Below are 14,934 nucleotides of genomic sequence, written 5' to 3' on the forward strand. Positions count from 1 at the left end.
AAAAAGTTAGAGCTTACATGGTATGAAGAAGGGCAGAAGTCTTCAGGACTCAGCTACGGCAAATGCCTGAAGCAGCAGGTTGGTGCCACATGAAAGTGGGAAGATACAAGCTACATAGGAAGGCACCATGAGGTCATATCCAACATAACCAATGGCCAGTGTACCAGACTGGGAGAGATACAGTGTACCAGAGATACAGGGAGAAAATGTCTTAACAAAGTATTCTCTAAAGCATGTTCTTTGACATGAAAAAACCACCCAAACCTCTTTTTGCTGTTCTTCTCTTATTTTTAAAACAACCTATGGAATAATCTGTTGGGTCCAAGCTGCTCAGTATACTTTAATATTTTGTGCTATGTCCATCTTCAAGCTATCATTTCCTTTTATCACACCAGCAATTGTACCATTGAGCCAACTGTTATGTCTGTTAAGCTGACTACAGTGTTAAAAATTACACTAATATTTGATGGTCTGTATGACACTTCAAAGAACTATGTAGTACATGATGGAGCAGTCCTCGCTGAAGGATGTCTGTAAGACCACACACATAAAAAAGATAGAAGAATAACCTATATAACCTGAAGTGTAAAGTAGTGTAGGCGCTATACCATGATAATAATAGTAGATGTTTACGTGTACACAGTCTTGATGGAATTCTGGTATCCCTCTAAAATGGGATATTCAACTAAAGGGTCAGATTTTGTGGTGCTGCTGCTTCTATTTTTGTGCAGTGCCCTAAGGTTAAAACGTTACAATGTAAAACCAACGTCAAGAGGTACCCTTGATTGTACCAGGGAATGCACTGAAGCACCCGAAAGTATATGATCAGCTGTCTGATCCTCAGGCATCTGCTGCAGTCAATCTGTAGCCCTTGCTTGCTTTCTTGCTTTCAAATGCTTTTCTCCCTTCTCCCAGTGATTTACACAAGTGATTCCAAAATTTAAGTTTTGCTGACTAGGAACCAGTGACAGAAGATCTCTATGTAGTGTTTTATTCCAAATACAACTAAAAATATTAATTACTTATTTAACATGATTGGCTATATGAGCCCGAGTCTTCCATGATGAATGCCAGTTGAATGCAGTTCTGTTTACTTCAGCAGGCTGCCTCCTGACCTGTGACTCCAGAGGAGTATCAGATCCAGTAGCTAAAACTTTTCTTTGCTGCGCAGTCGTACTGAACTGTGTAGAATGGATTATGAAGTCTACGTTTGAGATTCATAATCGACCCATCTTGTATCAGCATATGTTTGCTGTCAAGCAGCTGCAACTGGACACTAGAGATTTTACCTTCTTTAGAGGGCATCCCCACATGGCTATTCCAGTTAACTCTGGGGAAGAAAGAGATTCTTAGGAAAAAAAAAATACGTCAAGAGTGCAGCGGCAGCCCAGAGATATCCAGATGCTAGAACAGCTTTTTTAAGTTTTCAAGAGGCAACTGTAAGCAGAGAAAACAGACTGTTCTAACTGGACTTGACTGTAAGACAGCTAGAGCCTAGAAGAGAAGTACAAAAGCAACGCTTCTTTGTCCTTTCACACTCCCACCTCTCCCCAGTATCAGGTTCCTAACCTAGTTTGGATGCAGCAGCACTCAGCTTGGATCCAAAAATGAAATGAGCTCTTTATCTGTACTTGACTAGACTCCAAATGATTTCAGTAAGAGGAGGCTGAGTAAGGACTTGGCTGTAGGTGGATCAGAGACTTTGCAGTGTTTATTTATTAAATAAATCACATTTGGTGTCCTGTTTGCAGCCTTCCAAAGCAAAAGGGATTAAAACTTTTCCCCCCCTATGTCTCCTTACTGAAATAATGAGTAGAACTTTTTTTTCCCCTCTACATTATTACTGAAATAATCTTTCAAGCAAGCAATTGAGTTGTTTCACCTCATCACAATCTTTGCCAAGAAAGATTCAGTAGCATGATAATTTAATGGAAAATATTATAGCCACATTCCTTTCAGACATAAATTCTATGTAGAAAGATAGACATCTAATGGGAAAAAAGTTTGTGTTAATATCACAGAGATTTATCTGCTTTATTGTTTTTTCCAGTGTGGTGTTTTACCTGAAATAGTGCAAAGCATGTATGAGAGCAAGCTAAGTGAAGTTATCCCACCTCTTATTGAAATGTGGATATAAAAATGACAGCATCCTTTCAGCTTCATTAAATGTTAAGTAGAAGTACAAACATAATTATCACAAATACTCTTTTGATAACCAAAAGATGGTTAAAAAAGATGTTCACTTAAAGCTGTGCAAAGCAAGCTTAGGGGGTATGCCTGTCAGGAAGGAGCAGCGTGAACTCACAGTCAAGGCAGAAATTATCTAAAAAATGTGAACATTATCAACAACGAAAAGATAACTGAATTCCATGGTAATTTCAACCAACTAACAAATGAAAACAATCAGGCTCTCCCAGCAGAGATGATAAACAGTTCTGTAGTTCCTAGAATATTTTTATGTGCTAAAAATAGGCATGTCTCACTTTAATTGCATGAGAAACTACAAGCTGAGGATGAGTAAAAGGTCATAAAAAGGTGCTTGGCTTGAAGGTAGAAAAAAGCATCAGAGCAGACATATCAGAATTAAAAGTTATGATAAATATGTGTATGTTAGATACTTTGCAGGGCTGAGTTGATAGAGTTGCTTTAATTAATGTCATAAGCTAGAAGTTAGAGCAATTGATACAGGTGAGGCAATGTTAAAGGTTAAAAAAAGCCCAGATACTTTGGGGTTCACCAGCAGTGCAAACATTTTGTGTTTGGAATTGTAAATGTGAAGATTTACAGGTACAAACTCTTATAAATCATCCTGACTTCCACTCTTTTCATGTCAATTCCATATGAATTAGATAGAAATGAAACAATATGCTCCTCATAATTGTAAAATAATATAATCTTCCAGCTGCTTGTAACAACAAAGCTAAATTTACAGATCTAATTGTTTGCTTCAACCAAATAGGAAAAATTGTCAGCTTCAATGCACACTTTTAGTAAGTGACATCATCCTAAAAACATGAAGCATCTTTTTCTTCTTCTCAATGTGTACGGCCAGGTTCTGCTCTTCTCCTGCTGGGATATTCTCAAGTTCTTTTAAAGATTTCAGTCCCGGAAGTGCAAATGGACATTGCAAAAACTTATAGAGGTCCTGGGGTTTACTCGCCGTTAGAACGCAGGCAAATGGCCCTGCATCCCTAAATTCAGAGTGTAATGCTGACTTAAAGCCACCTTTGTAAGCCAGGCCCTGTGGAAGCTACTCATAAAGGCTCAGCTCAGGATGTGCTCTGCACTGTGGTCAGTGCTGTTTTCATTTCCTGTGAGTGCATTTCACTGTTTTAAGCAAGACTTTTACTTAGGAAGGAACTATCTTCATTTCCTAGGCTTCTTCTCATTAACGTGTAAAATTTAACTTAGTAGATAGCTACCTAAGTCTTGAGTTTCAGAAAAGGATTTACTTGTGAGCACATACGGTCTGCTATACAAATTCATAGTCCATAATTCACAATAGGTGTGATCTGTATGAATAAATAATTTTCTTCTGTTTTCCAGCTTTTTGAATTGATTATTCATAAAATCTTGTGGTGCATTAGTCTTAGGGAATCTAGGAATAGCGCTCTCTGGAACTTACAGTTTACCGTAATACTTTTATGTAAACTTGTCTCTGGTATGAATGCAGAAAGGGCTTCCATTTAACATTTGCCTTTTCAAAATATCTTTGCCAGTGCACTGTCTTCTTAAAAGACCTTCCTTCTCAGGCTAAATACATCCGGTTCTACTGCTCAACTTGAAAACTGTTTGGAGTCACGGTTAGGCGTTGGATGTGTGTGTAGGGACACGGGTGCAGAAGGGTTGGTGGAGACGTACTAGTGTATAGGAAACAAAGTCTAGACGGGAGCCGTATGTTGCACAATACATGTTGCTCCTACATTGCTTGGGGAGAAGCAGGGGTCCTGTGGGATAAAATGAAACGTGATGATACAATAAGAACTTTGGTTCTGTTTCTGTGATACACACAGGTTGAACGCACACTACTGTCACTCTGGCCTTTCATAATCTCAGGGTGTTTGGACATCTCTTAAATGGGTGTCTGCACGTGTGAAAGCTAAGAGACTCTTAGTGCAGCCAGCATGGTGTTTTTCAGACCAGGGGCTGTGTCAATATAACACATTGAGAAGGACAGTCCTGGATTTTCACAGGTTTATCTCAGCAGCCTCCATTATATGCACACCTAACACTGGAATTCCTTAAACCTGTATACAGCGGAAACAGGTAGGTTTCCAAGCATCAGGCCTTTAAAGAAGCTGGTTATTTCTATTTTGTAATATTGTATGCAGTGAGATTTTGTTTCCCCGATGTTTTTTCTTCCCATGTGGTCTCTCTGGAGTGGCTGGAAAACCCGCTTACGCGTTTTGTATGACTTCAGAATTACACAGAGTGCAAAAGGTTCTTGTCCCAAGTATTGCACACAGGTTGTGATCTGTAACTCAACTCCTTGCTTGCTTTTGTCGATGCCACAACAGGACAATGTATCACTACTCCTGTACTTCAGAAACGTGGCTTACATGGCTTATAATGGAAAAATACTATTATTAAAATTACAGGATGAAGCACTGTTATATCCCGAACTGGCAGAAACAAACAATTAAAAAGAAAGATATTCCTTCTTGTATGTTCTGTAGCTTGACCAAGCTGCATTATAAGGAACAGAAGTGAAGAGTCACTATCCAGTCTACTGCTCAAGGAGAGCTCATTCATAGCGAGGGAAAGAAAATAGTGCCCAATAAAAAGGGATATCCATTTGGAAAAGAGCAGCAACAAGTCTGCCTGAAGTCTGGATTAAATACTAGATGACTTTTTAATACAAAACAGTAAGTGATTTTTTGAAGATCTTAGTCTTAAGTTAAGACTGATGGAGGAGTCAGAATAAATCCAAGTCTTTCAGAATATGTGGAAATGCTGTTTGAATTTCTTACCCCACTAAGCAATGAGACTTCACACTTCTAAGGCATTTTTTTTCCTAGTGGTTCACGACTATTAGCCCAACTTTAGAACTTCTTGGGAATGGAAGAAGATAAACAGGATCACTGCTGAAGTATCGTCTCTTGGGTAGAAAACAGGATCTGCTTAAAAGCTCTGTTAATTCAATTTGGCCAGTATTTTGGTTCTAGTTCTTTCAGGAAGAGTTTACAAGAATAGTAAAAAGCAGGAATACACCACCTATAATGTAATTTTTAAGAGAGCTGTCAGCAAAGTTTCTTTATCAATGTCAGATACAGATGGGTGGAATGGGTTTATTTATACTCCAAAAGGGGATTTCCAATCAACTACGTGAGTGATTTAAGCATCACTGGTATATTTGGCAAATTATATCAAATTGTGCATATGGACTTCAGAACTGCAGATACTTGTTTTTCAAGATGTCTCTAATGCCAAGTTGATGGTACAACATATACTACATACGATGACTGTTTCATAATGTATATAACTGCTGTAGACAAGAGTCACCTAAGAGAATGATGCAGAAATGGTATTTGTTTACAGCATTCATTTTTCAATACAATGGAGTAAAAAGCCTGTCTTTGCTCAAAAGTATGGTTTGTTTTTCCTCACTGGCATCCTACTTGATAATATCATATTATAATAATGAAATGTGCAAGAACTCATCTTAGCCTCAGATTATTAATATTATCACCAGCTTTAATAGGTACACTTCATATTAAAGTCGTCTTTAAAAAAATTCTTCCTTTAAGATTCAGGCAACTGAAAGTCTAGTTATAATTATATTATAAACATCCAGCTCCAAGGTTGGTCATACTAATAAAATGAGTCATCTAGAAGGATGTTTTATCCGTGTGAGCCTGAAAATGGCACAATACTGGTATTTAGCAAAAGATAGGAAAAAGGAGGTTGTATGTGAAAGTAAGAGAAAAATCAGACACCCCTGAAAACTGAAGAATAAATAGAATTAACTGATTTCTGCCTTAGAAGTAAGAAGACATTATTTTTCAAAAATTATCACGTTTTTGTCTTTAGTGTGTACCAGGATGAAACACATTATCTGCTAGGGTCACAATAATTTTCCTGGAAGCAGCTCTCGGTCAGCTTCAAAGTGGGAAAAGTGATAAAAGCAATAGCAAATGGACAGTACACCAAGAATGTATTTTCATATTTTGAGTTGGGAATGACCTTGGGTGTTGCCTGATCCTGCTATTGTTACAAACATTCATACAGTGACTAACGTTGACACTGGAACATTCAGAAACAAATACGTTAATTAGTCAACTTGAGGAACAGGTTTGTGGTCATGAAACTCCTGCCAGCCTTACACGAGTAATTAAAAGCTCCATGCATTTGGTTTCAAATGCAGACCTGAAATGCAGGACCTCCATTGTATTGCCGACTGTAACTTACTCTTCGTACATCTGCAAGTTGTGTTGTAGATAGTCCTGATGACTGAAATCTCTTAGCAATACCACGACTGATAGCCAGACTGTTTCTGCATGGAGTTGAGAATCTGTGCTCCCTAAAGGTGATGATGCCAGCAAGTCTGGACAGGTTTTCAATTTGAAGGAAGAACAGGGACAGGTTAATCAGCAGCTCATCATTCCTCATGTGGTGGACACAGAAATCTCTTCCCCTTGTACATGTATAAAGGGAAGGTCTGAGTGGGCTCTTCCATTAAATTTTCATTTAATTAAATGAAACCTCCCTCTACTAAGACAGGACAGTGCCTTTGGGCCAGTCCATTAGTATTGGCAAATATAATTGTTAATTCTTCAGGCCCACATGTCTGAGCATTGAGACTGCTAGAAACAGTAACTGCAGAATGTTGATGATGCATGCAAATTTCTAGACAAAATTCATCCAGGAAACAAACGCAGTTATTAGAATAGATGCAAAAGGTTGCAGACCAGGCACTCCAAAATGGGGACATGCAAGAGTTAAGTTTGCTTATAAAACCTTAATTTAGGAATCTTGTGGACAGGATTACAATAGCCTTTAGTGAAATAATTCAATGCTATTTTTTCCCAGCCTCCTTGGAGTGAATCGGGGTTGCATGCTAACGGAGCATTTACCGTGTTGGAAAAACTAGGAGATGCACAAGGAGACAGGAAGGGGAAAGGACAATTTCATGGCTCAGAGAACTGAGCATTGTCCTGAGTAACTGAATTCTATCCATGTTTGTGTCACAGATCACCTGGGTGATACCAGACAGGTCACATAAACTAAACTTTTCACAGGTGATAACTAAGTGTATACGCTTCATTTTCAAAGGTTCTATATTTGAGACACTCAGAAGTGAGGAATGACCACAGTTGTAGGCAAGTCCTAACCCTGAAGCATGGGAGCATTGGAGTTATCAGAAAAGAGGTCACAGGAACTTCTTCTAAGCCAAGGGTCATCCTTGGAAATTGTTGAATCAGTTTTATTAAGTTGTCCCAATGTAAACTGAGTGTGTGTCTAACCAGGTGGGGGAAGACATTAATCTTGAAAAATGTATGAAAATGATTAAAATTTGGTAGAGTCACAAGGAACCCACCACATATTCTTCCAGAGGAAAACACTGGTAAATAATACATCGTACTCTATCCCTCTTCAGACTACCTCCAGATAGACAGGAGAGCCAGTGGGAGAGATGACAAAGTGAGGAAGACAGGGAAATTTCTGTCTTTCCAGTTTTAAAAAGTGTATCATTGATACAGCATAGACTAAACAACAATGTTTTAAAGAGTGTAACAAACCGTTCACACAAGCGTCTCCACGCTAATCAGTCATTTGAAACAGAGGTTGCTCAAGTACACTTTCTACTAATACAGATCCTAAAAAACATTCAGATGCATTGCCTGCATCTAAAGGCAATGTTAAGCTTTGTATCTGCTTCACATACTTCCCATCCTACTGTTATATCTAAGTCTACTGAGTCTTTCATTCTAAAAAGTCCTTTCTGAAATTTACCCCACCCCATAACTTGGAGAGGAGTTGTGCAAACTAATCGGCACATACTCAGCTCTAAGGTTATGACTTAATCCATTGCAGTCAGCCTTTCTGAGTCTTGGGTGTGATGCTGACCTCAGCAAGATCATGGCACCTCGTTATTGCCTGACGTGCTTGTTGATATTATTCTTACTTCTCCCCACCTCCACCTCTCTAAAAAATTCTAGGTCTTAGTACAGTCTTAGCTGACATCAGCAGCTACTTTCAGTTGCACTGGTAAGGTGATACAGCTGAGGAAACTCACCTGAGACTATGTAATAGAGATCAGTGTTCACAGAGTCATGATTCCTCTATAATCTTGTAACTGTTCACTGTTCTATGTAGATCTTATGTGGAGCTCACAGGTTTTGATGACAGCTTGCAAGACTGCTAAGTTTTGCTTTGTTTCACTTTCTTTTTAGAGAATAACTTGATAGAAAAATGACTCCCAAGTAATTATTCTAGAGTACTTGGAGACTGATAAAATGTAATGCAAGTCAATTATTTTCTGACTATTTATTGCAGTACAACTGGAAAAACAGACTCCTTGGCAATACTAAACTTGTCAAAATCAAATCTGAAACTCTTGTTTTGTTTTCCTGTTTGATGCCTCTCTTTCTGGGCTTTACACTGAAACTCAGGAAACAATACTTGTGAAAAATGGGGGAGTGAAAGCTGCTGTAAGTGGTTGAGCAGAGCCAGGGGAATCCCTCTGTACAAACCAGCCTACCTCCCTTTATGTCTCAGAGAACAAGATCACTGTTCATATGTCATGCCCTTACGTTTGTGCTGCCCCTGAAAAGAAGCAATTTATTTCTGAAAAACTAGAACAGAGGATACTGAGAGAAAGACTGTCTCTAGCTAGTCACTGGCTTCCCCATCTACAGTAAGTTTAAACAAACAAACTAAAATCACATCCAGTTAAAGAAGTAACTTTAAAGTGTTCTCCTAAAATACAGTCCAGCTTATTTTTATTACTATATCCTAGAAAGCTACTGGTTTAACCAGGTCAACATTTTGCACTTGCACTGGGGAGTGTGACTGGATCAGGGAAGTAATTCTATATTTGAATAATGACAAGGCAGAAGCCACACAGTACGTGATGTGACGGTGGTCCATGCAGGATGAAGTTCAGAAAGTGCAAGGGCCATGTCACCCTGTTCATACCATGCAGAACAAGATGTGTGAATTCCAACAGCTCTAATTTCAAGTTAACTCCATATTTATACTCCTGGTGCTCATCTGTTGCACCAAGAAAAGATCATCTGAAAAATGTGATCCCTGTTAATAGTAGCTAAAAGGCTCATTCAGCTCATCAAGTAAAGCAAGCAAAATGCTTACTGGCAGGAACAACAGCTGTATGCTTGACCTTTACCCATTCTGTCTTTTCTCACTTCACATTCAGGACCAGGCTCAATGCATTCTTCGGAGGCATGTATTCCGAAAGAGAGGGCTATTTTTATTCACCATGTGGTTTCTCAGCATAGTGGGTCTTTAGGAATATTTCCTTTCACGTCAATCCCTTTAAGCATTTTACAGAGCATAGTCTGTTCTGGGAAGTCAGTAAATTTGAATTCATGTTTTGAAGTTTTATCATGACTTGGAATATAATGTGCAGAAGGCAGATAGCACAGTTGATGAATAAAGCAAATGCAGACTATGTAGTCCTGCTAAAGCTATTACCAGAATATTTTACATTTTCCATGCACCCAAATTAAACCCTTTATGCGAGCAAAGTAATCCAAAACCATCTGGCACCAGAATTTGGGATTTCATAATGCTTTAATGAAAACCATGTGAGCAGGATGTCCAAAATGTCTGTGTCAGTGGGTTGAATTAATACATGCAAATAAGATGAACTTTGCAATAGTTTTGTCCAGGTGTCATTATGTCCAGTCAATGAATACCTTATACCACTGCTGTTCAGCAAGGGTAACTTCTGCACTGTTACCTTTCCTTGCCCGACACTTGTCACTTCACTGTTCCTGAACACAGAGGAATAACCAAGATGAGAGAGGAGGAGCCCAAACTATGAAGCCAGATGTACAACTCCAGCATAAAGCTAAATATCCACATGATTTTTTCCATTTTGTTACTGAATGACAGTAAGAATTTGTTACTATGGGTCATCAAAGATCTATTTGGCCTTCAGTATGGAAGAGATGCTTCATCCTTTGCCTAGCTGTTCTCTTGAAGTGCTTTCCCACCCTACATTTCAATTTAATAAGCAATGGGAATAACTGTGACAAAGGGAACTCAGGATCACTTTGAATTCAATGTCACTCTCTCCTCCTGTCAGGGCTGAATCCTACAATGAGTCACCACTGGGTGACCAGGCAAATACTGGTTCTGCCTAATGGAAGCCCAGTGTTTTCAGAAACCTGAGCGGATTGCAGCCAAACTGACTCCTTACATATTTAATAACTGTCTCTCTCCTGACCATGCCTCTCCCAAATGTGCTACAAGAAGTTTTGCCAACACACACTTTATCTTTCCAGACTCCTCGGGGTCGCAGCCGGTTATCTTCCCCATGCGGATTCTTTATTCTTTGAGGGCATTGCCAGAAGTCACCTACGCTCTTCACACTGGGTCTCAGGGCCCTGAGGACACTAACAGGCCTTGCTGGCCTTGGCCAGCCTCACCTGGTTCCTCCACCCACAGTCCCTGCACATGGACCCAGGAGCTCCAGCTAAGTACAGCCCTGGGCCTTCAGCCCTGGCCCAGGCTATGTTGCAGTACTGCTCAGCCACAACTGTCCCTGGCCATGGACCCCATGATCCTGACCTCTGGACTGACCTCCCAGCTTGACCTTGGATCTGTCTCTTAACTATGGACCTGCCCAGCAACCACTGGACTATACTCTCAGGGGACCTGATCCTGGCCCTGACTTGTGGACTGACCTGTTGGCCCTGTCTCATCACTGTGAATTTGTGGGATGATCTGGACTCATGCTTGAACCTAGCTACTATCTTTGGGTCTGGCCTGTGTGCCCTGGTTGGTTACCGTGGGGCTGGACCTTGGCTGTGTTACTGCGCTCGGCTTCTGGCTCCCTGCCCCTTAGGGAGCGGGCTGGCGCTTGCTGCTCCCTGACAATGGGCACAGCCTTGTTAGACTGAAGTTGTTTACAGATCCCCCAAAGTTCAGAGAATCCAAAATTTGGTGACAACATAACTGAAAATAGACTTGGAATAAATCTTGAGTAATAATGATTTCTGAACTCCGATTATTCCAGCAACCCTGCTGCAAAACAGAAACAGTTTATCCCGTGTTGATTATTTTGCATTAACCCATGCAATGCCCAGCTTCATTGGTGCAGTGAATTCTGCTGACTGCTTGGGCTGCTGCAAGATGACTCTGCTCTACTCCTGACCTGTGCAGCACACTGTTCAACCTGACCTGGTGATGTTTCTAAAGAGCATCAATGACCTTGAAAGTCCTTCATACTGGCCAGCTCTGGTTGGTCAGCATTTTGAGAACCAAGCAACTAAAGAAAGTCCAGGCTACTCTTCACTGAGCGTTCACTTCTAATTTACATCAGATTTTAGCAGCATAGGAAATAAACCACAGCTAACTGCTGACTTATTAGCATAGCTCATAATGTAGCCCCTCCCATTAATGCCCGTGTTGTCCCATGGTTGCTCACGGGTGTGGGATGTCTCCTTTTTCAGCACAGGAGCTCCCAGCTACCCCAGGTGCCCTTCTGCCTCTGCCACAAGCTGCCTCACTATTGGAAGTAAGGCAAGGTAGGTGAGTCACTAGCGTGCACAGCTGGCATATCAAAGGGGGGAATTTTATAGGTCAGTCCCATCCTCTCCTTGAGAACTGCTTCCTGTGCCACCACCTTTGTCTTTTCCCCAAATACCTTTTTGTGGATGACCTGAGACGCTAACCCAAGACTTAGGGGCACAGAAGGACTTCTTCCTCACTGCACAAGCGTTATGTGGTACTTTTCCTCTTCACTTCCCGAGTCCTGAACCTCCCTGCCTCTAGATAAACTTTATTACATTCCTCAGTCCTGGTGCTCTCATAGGAGAGGTGGATCCTAACAAGATAGGATTGTTGCATCTCTAATGAGAAGAAATTGAGAGATGCCAGCTTTCAGCTTGCATTTCGAAATGCATACGACAGGCAAATGCTGTGCCTGAGTGTAAGAGACAGCTTTACCCTGGCAGGGTGGAGCAAGAGAACAGGGGACTCATCTGGCACCAAGTCTTTTTAGGCAAAATTTCAAATGAGAAAACCTTATAATAGTGTTAGTAAAGTAATCACAACAATTATATTAATCTGGGAATGCAGGACTGAGATCCTTATGGCAACTTCAAGCCTCCCCTAAGCATGTAGAAAATCACCTAATGGTTGCTCAGTTATGTCAAGTAATCAATCGGGCAAGGACCAAATAAAGGCAGGAATCTATTTTACATAATTTAGCTATGCTTCTATTGAAGCCTCAGGCAGCTATTTCTTATTTGTGAGAAGCACAGCTTACCCCACCCACCAGTCACACTGGTTTGTATTTCCGTCTTCAGTATCTGAATGGGCAGAGCAGGTGAGGAAGGCCAGCATGGCCCGCCACTACGAAGGGGTGCCACACCACTGCAGTGGGGCAAAGACGCAGATGCTCAGCATTTCCTTTGCATCCAGCTTTTCAGCCACGCGTCTACCGCCAGAGGATGCAAAGGGACGCTCAGTTTAGAAATGTAGTTTCTGGACCACCTCTCAAACCTGCAAGCCTTATTCCTCTGGGCTGTCCTCTGGAGCTTCTCTCCTTGTCCCTACCTCGAACAAGCCACCCCCAATTCCTGGTTATCCATCCTTGCCAGCCTTCCTGTTCTAGTACCCTCCCAGAGCACAAGCTATACTAGCAGTAGTAGTATACTAATAGTAATATACTATATTAGGACACTATACTGGTAGTATAGTACATTACTACTAGTATAGTAATTTTATAGTATTATAGTATTTATAGTATTTATAGTAATATAGAAATGTTTACTGATAATTTAGTAGTTACTTTATTCCAAAATAATTAAAAATTCTGTTTTTCAACGTAACAACTTCAAGTATTTTGTGATAAAGCTGTGTCTATATATCTTTGGATACCCAAATAACTGCCAGTTTACTGTCCCTGTTGCCAGGTCATGGCTAAGGACAGCCTAATCCATTTTAAGGCTTTAATGTGCGTTCCCCAACACTGTGAATCTTCATGTCAGCCACAAGAGGGAGGACGTGACATGCAGTACACTGAAGATTCCAGTTTACCGAAGGAGTTTCCAGTTTACAGGAAAGTTACACTAGTTTACATTAAGATTCTATTTTAAATCAGTTTAGTCAAAATCGGTGCAAGACGTTGGCTGACATTTGTAGTCAAGTATAAGAATAGCTTATTTTGGGTTGCCATAAACAGATTCCAAATTGACATAAACTAAACTAAGATTATTTACAGAAGTGTTTATACCAGTTTAACTGAGTTGGTTGAAACCTCCATGGAAGATTAACCAGTGGGACTTTTGTGTTTGGGTAAACACTAAGCCTGAAATACAGTAATTTAGCTTAGAATAGGAATGAAAAAGTCTGTTTTATCTTCAAAAGTAAACTGTGTACTATATTCATCAGCAGCTTCACAGAAAGTCCCTCTTGAAGAGACTACTCATCTGTATTTGATTGTTTCGATTTGAATATTTTGCGCTAATTTTTGTTGTTGATTCTGCTTCATACGAACAATCTCTTAACACTGGGGCATTCTGTGAATGCAGCGACACAACTGAAGACAAGGGAGAAAAGATGTTCTAGCACTCGGCTATTTGGGACCTTTGCATTTAAAGCACAATTTGTAGCAGACTTTCTGGTAGCTCTCTAGAAAAAAATTGCTCAGAATTTGTTTTAAAGATGGTGCTGAAGTGTTGCTGGTTTGTTTGCTTGCTAGGATAGAGGGGGAATCAATGTTCGGAGTGATTCAATTTTGGAGGTCTTTGAAAGATCTGTAGCATATCTTCTGAATATTTTTTCCATTGCTTGCTTCTCTCAGTTAAGATTGCGTTGTTCCTCCCTTTCATACACTTCCTCCTAGGCTTTATAATCTGCATTGCCCCAAGGAAATGCAGCTGTCATGATAGTTCACAGATCAAAATTCAGCCTTTAATGTAGCTAAGGCTTGATCCATTAACTACTTTGAAGATTATGACCAAAGCCTTAAACTGGCATCTGAAATATGAAACTTCAGCATGAGTTAATGAGGCCCAGGAAAGCTGCACAGGAGGCAGCTATTGTATCCAATACGGTGTGATTATACAGAGAGACAAAAGCAACTAGCACTGCAGCAGAAGTAGCAGGGCAAAGTAAAGCCTGAGACAGTCTGAAGCAAGATTAAAGATGAGTAATTTTAAAAGTAAGAAGGAAGTTTTGGCTACAATATTGAACAGACATAGAAACTAGCAAAGTCTGAGGACAAGAGTGACGTGACCTTGCTCAGATTCAGAAGAAGTCAGGCAGCAGCATTCATCATGTCTAGGAGTTACTCTGAGCAATGCAAAACACAGAGAGAGGATGCCCTGGAAGCGGAAGGATGGATAGTGGTATTCCCAGAATGCACAGGAGCCTCTTGACAGGGGGAGACTAGTGACATAAGTGGAGATAATCCAATTTATACACCATGGGTCATGTCAGCAGACAGTAAATGAAGGAAAATAATCTAGACTGGGAAAGGATGTAGCAGTGACAACCACGTGTTCATATCTGAAAGTTTCTTTTGAGTGAAAAAAGAACTTCAGTACTTGCAACTACTGTTAAAAAAAAGTTGCACCTACATGTTTACCAGCACAGCACTAGAGTGCCAAAGATGGACCTACAGTTTTACTGGGTCTGAGCTGAAGGAGAAAATGAGCAAGAAGGAATCATCCACAGTATCGATTAAGCAGGACATATTTCAACATCAGCATAAAGAGAGATGCTAAGATTAAGGATCGA

The 14,934-nt window shown here is 40.3% G+C and overlaps 1 protein-coding gene across 1 annotated transcript in view; it reads right to left on the bottom strand.

The window, feature by feature from the left end:
* CNBP (CCHC-type zinc finger nucleic acid binding protein) overlaps positions 1-14,934 on the bottom strand; it is a 30,161-nt gene that overhangs the window by 14,820 nt on the left and 407 nt on the right. The gene's annotated exons all lie outside the window — the stretch shown is intronic.

This window comes from Mycteria americana, chromosome 11 (assembly GCF_035582795.1).
Source record: "Mycteria americana isolate JAX WOST 10 ecotype Jacksonville Zoo and Gardens chromosome 11, USCA_MyAme_1.0, whole genome shotgun sequence".
Lineage (NCBI taxonomy): Eukaryota > Metazoa > Chordata > Aves > Ciconiiformes > Ciconiidae > Mycteria > Mycteria americana.